Genomic DNA, 5,167 nt, shown 5'->3' with positions numbered 1-5,167 from the left:
CCCCTGCTGCCAGCTCGTCCTCGAGCTGCTGCTGGTGACTGCTCCCGGCTCAGGCTTCCCTGTGGCCCCTCCATCCTCTGCCAGCTCTGGAGCTGGGGCCGGTTTCCAAGCACTGGGAACAAACAGGTGGCTCTGGGCTCGAGCTGGCGGGTGCCCGTCACGGGTGGTACCACAGGAGAGCCCCCGGCTGGGGCTCGGGAATTCTGTCCTGGTGCCAACGCAAGGTGGCTGTGGGTGATCAAACCCATTTGCTTTCTGCGTTGGAATCAGTCCTTTTAACACGGGGTATAGAAACCTGAAGGTTATTGATGGTTTTTTTAATTGGAGGGAGCGATCCCAGCTCACACCGGCTGGAAAAATTCCGCGTCTGTTGTTCTGCCTGAGCCAAAAGTGCAGCGAGGGTGAAACCCTGGGAGCTGCCAGCTCTGCTCCTGGGTACCACGGGCTGCCGAGCAACAGGGACGTGGTTTAAAAACCACGGGCTGGGGAGAAGAAACTAGACAGTGTTTTTGTGAACTATCTGTGCAGCACTGAGGGAAAATCACAGGAATTGGAATTTCTGCAAGCACAGGCGCGTGGTCGGTGTGCGAGTATTTGAAGGTTTCTGGCTGTTAGAGACTTTTTTTTTTGCTCCAACATTTCTGTAGCTTTCATATCAGATTTTCACTGAAAGATGGATTTCCAGTTTGAAAAAATGTTGTTGTGCCATGTTTTATTTACCCTTATTCATTATAAATATCTAAATATCTATTTAGACTGATTATTGTAATAAAAAATGCTATTATTGTGAACTTCAGGGTCTGAACCCGAGACAAAAAAAAATAGGAAATATTTCTCCAGCATATTTGCTGTTTGTGACCCTCTTTCGGAAGAGATTTCTCAAGTTTTTCTAGCTCAAAACCAGAATCACATCTTAAAATTCAACATTTTGCAGTGCTGACCCTGAAGTTCTCAAGCTTCTGATCCTTTGGGTTTTTCAAGGTACATCTGGTTGCTTTTCTGGTGCAGTCGAATCGTTCTTTAGGAAGGTCTGGAGTCGATGAGGAGAAGGTGGAATGGGTTGATCCATCCTGCTTGGCTTTTTTTAACCGATTAATCTTTATAAGCGATCAATTTCAAATTAAAAAAACCCAACTTTTTAGGTCTCTGTCCTACTTAAACTTTTTAGGAGTGGGAGCCTGCCCTTGCCAAGTGGGACTTTGATGGGGAAAGCGGTAGATTATGAGGTTGCTGTTGCTCAGGAATTGATTAGTAAACTTTTAACTACTAATAAAAATCCATTTTTCAATGGATTTTTTAAATAAACCCATTTTCTTAGAACAGTGATATGGGATGTTTCCTAGTGAATAGGAATTAGTTTATATAATTTAGCCTATTAAACTGAATTATTTAAAATTCAAACTTCCCCTAATTTATCTTTTTTTTTGGTTGTTTTATGATTTTTTTTTTTTTATACCAGTAAGTTGTCCTGTCATTCCTTTCATTCCTCCATAGAAGTAGCGTGAATCCTTCTGGTGTGTATATATGTATGTATAATATATATATTTCCACCCTGCCTTTCTAATTCTCCACAATGTAAGAGTTAGGTTTTTTTTTTTCTCCCCTCCCTCCACTTAATTTCTTGTGTCTTTACCTTGATTTGTAATTGAAACGATGCTTTGAAGTTTTGTCTTTATATTAAAGTGTATGTATTTTAATAACCGGACTGTTGTGGAGTTTCACTGCTTCAGCAGGGCAGGGGCAGCACCTGGGGCCGGGCGCTGGGGCTGGAGCTGTAGCTGGTGGTGTGGGCAGGGCCAGGCCCCCGCTCCTCAGCCCTGCCCCCGGAATCAGGCAGCGTGGATAGACCTGGCAGAGCCCGGGGCAGGGCAGAGCCCAGGGCAGGGCAGAGCCCAGGGCAGTGAAGCTCTCTGGGTTTGTCACACTCCCGACATTGCCAACCCACCCTAGTGACAGTTCCCGTTTACCCCCTCAGCCAGGAATTTCACTGAAATCACCCAGGGGATGTGGGACCCCCCCCAGCCTGGGCTGCCCCCCAGCAGCGTGGGCACAGGGCAGGGAGGGGATCCTGCCCCTCTGCCAGCTCTGGGCGACCCCCCTGCAGTGCTGGGGCCGCTCTGGAGTCCTCAGCACAGCAAAGACAGGGAGCTGCTGGAGCGTTCCACTAGCTGCATGCACTGTGCACTGAGCAAGCAGAAAGCTGACGTAGAGTGTTGGGAAGCATATACAGGTTCTTCCCTACTCACCTTTTTGGGGTCTTCTCAACAGCAAACCCTGAACTCTGTCAGGTGCTCCTCCCCTCTGATGTGGGGAGCAGCACTGGGCTGCACAGGACAATCTCTAAACCCCCAGTGTTCATAGGGACACATAGACTAGAGAGAAGGGAGAAATTTGGGATGCTGAGTGTGGTGAGCCCCTGGCCCAGGCTGCCCAGAGAGGTGGTCGCTGCCCTATCCCTGGAAACATCCCAGGTGAGGTTGGCTGGGGCTCTGAGCACCCTGCTCTAGTTGGGGATGTTGGGGTTGGACTGGGTGAGTTTTAATGGTCCCTTCCCACCCAAACCAGTCTGTGATCCTATATGTGTAAACTTGGGAAGGGCTGGCCAGAATCACTCATTCTAAGCTCGTTTGCTGTAGGATTTTTCAAATGAGGTGAAGCTCCTGCTTCACTGAACACTTCCACAGGTCGTGGTTCTAGAGAAAGTTTTTAGATGCTGTGAAGAGGTTGCAGCAGCAGCCTGACCCAGCTCATCTTCCTGCTCACTCAACTGCTTGGCTCTGTCAGCAAAAACCCTCTGAAAAATCCCATTGGGGAGCCATCCACAGCCTGACCTCCAGCCCTACCCTGCTCCTTCTCACAGGGCTGCAGGCACTGGCTCTTGACATCATCTGCTGCTGCTCCTGCTGCTCCTCCATCACCTGGGGTGACACCTCTTGGGTGAGACACCCAGTCCCCCTGGGGCTGAACCAGGCCCTGTGCTCCCTACGGCCGCCCCTGCCCAGCCCGGGGTTTGGGTTCTTAGCACAGTGCTGACTGCCATGAAGATGAAAACAAGTTTTTATTGGAAATGTTCATTGTGCAACAGAGAAATGGCTTCAGCTGGTTTTCAGGGAGCCTGCACCCAGCACTCGCTGAAAGACCAAAAGCAGAGTGATCAGAGTATGGAAAACAATTGTCTGTAAATCACCAGCGGCTGATGCAGATCTCAGTGTCTAGAAGTACCATCTTCCCTTAGTCCTGCAAGCTGGCCCCATGTCCTGGTGCTACTCTAGAAGTGGATGCAGGGAAGTTACTGGCCCTGCTGCTGGCCTGTGCAACTCTTCACAGCACGAGTCTCACATTCTGTTCAGGAACGTCCCTGCGGCCGCCTCGGTGAGCGCTGGGATTATCACTCACTCCCAGCTGCCCCCAGTAACCTCGCAGGAAAATGCCCATTTTATGTACAGTGAGGGTGGTGGGTGCCAGCTCTGCCTCGGCACGGGGTAAGGAGAGGACACTGGTGACAGTCTTGGAAGGCCCACGGCTCAGAACCACTGGCTACTGAAGGTGGTCACGGACCCGCTGAGCCTTGCCGGGGCACCGGGGGGGTTTGTTCACTACAGCTGGCCTAACACTGGCAGAGCTCCTGGGTTTCCTTCAGAAAAAGGTGAATTTGCCCAGGGAGCTGAGCTGGGCCGTGGACATCCCACCTCTGGAAGTGGCTGGAGGGAGCTGGGGGAGCCCACGCTGCAGGAGGGGACACGGTGGCCACAGCACAGCTCTGATCTCCTGCCACGGAGCCTGGGGCGTGTCCATCTGTCCCCTCTCCAGCCACCAGCCAGGCCAGTCTCTTTTTTCACAGTAAGTCAAGCTGCTGAGTGTCCCCCCGGCACATCAGGAGCGTTGCCCCCGCACCAAAGTAATGCTGAGTAGGCCTGTGAGGCTTAAAATGCTCTGTCAAGTCATCTGAGGACACTAATTCCCTAAAGCACAAGCTCTTGTCTGTTCCCACTTTTAATCCCCTGCTGCTGCTTCCACAGGAGGTGCCATCTGTCCTCAAACCTGCCCCGCCTTCCACCTCCACCCTGTTGTGCCCTCAGCTCATCACACAGGGCAGCTGCCCCTCTGCTTGTTTTGGGGATTTCTAGAGCAAGCACCTGGAACCCTGGAAGGGAAAGGGAGTATCTGGGGAGGGAAAGGAAAAATCTGGGCTTGGAGGTTAAAAATAAAGCATTGGTGACATCTGCCACTCCCCTGGTACCCAGCAGCGTGAGGGGAAGAGAGGCCAGGCCACTCGAGCTTGTTTCAGGCTCTTCTTTCAGCATCAGTTCCCAGCCAAAGAGGGAGAGACCCAAGAAGTCCCTTCGACCCCTGAGCACGGCACAGCTCCACCCGGGCTCGTGCCCTGGCAGCACAAAGCTCAGGCCAAACCTCCCTCAGCCCCGAGCTGAGTTCCTGCTGTCATCACCCACCTCGCAGTGTTCCCCAGGAGCCTTTCCTGGAGGTTCTCCTGGTCTGGTTCCAGGGGAAGCAGCTGCTGTGGGAGGCAGGGAACTGGGGCTCCTGCAGCCCTGGCTGTGGGGAGCACCTCTCCACCCCTCGTCTCTGGGTGGTTTTCCTTCGTGCAGCCAGAGCCATGGCTGAAGGAGCAGAGCCCTGAGGGCAGGTGATGTTCTGAAGCTCCTCTCCTCACTGCAGGAGCTCCAGGGCAGGCTGCCCTCCCTCCCTGGCAGTTTTCTGGTCTCTGGACGCTCACAACAGGGAGAAAAGCTGCAGGAAGGCTCAGGGAATGAAAGCTTAATGCCCGGCTGTCACATGCTCCCTGGGCTGGACTTCTGCAGCCCCAGGCTCTCAGATGGAGCAGATCCTGCCTGTACAAACCTCTCCATCTGTCTCCTCTCCCTGGGAAGCTGAATAACCAGGAGCTCAGCCCAGCCCACACGGCTCAGCCGGAGGGAGGGAGGATCACACACATCCCTCAGCCCCATCCCTGCTCCCTCCTGCTCTGCAGCTTTGCTCCCCAGCTCATCCGAGAGCGCGCTCAGGGGTTGCTGTGGGGGCTTCAGCCAACCTCGGGGGATCAGCAGCTCCCACCCAGGGAGGGGAAAGAAGGAACCAACCCCCAGAGGCATGTGGCAGTGGCTGCACAGACCCTGCTGCCGGGCACAGGGGCTGGGGCTGAGCTTCC

This window comes from Merops nubicus, unplaced genomic scaffold (assembly GCF_000691845.1).
Source record: "Merops nubicus isolate BGI_N331 unplaced genomic scaffold, ASM69184v1 scaffold27088, whole genome shotgun sequence".
In the NCBI taxonomy this organism is placed as follows: Eukaryota; Metazoa; Chordata; class Aves; order Coraciiformes; family Meropidae; genus Merops; species Merops nubicus.
The sequence above is the reverse complement of the archived record's forward strand: the minus strand, read 5'-3'. Positions refer to the sequence as shown.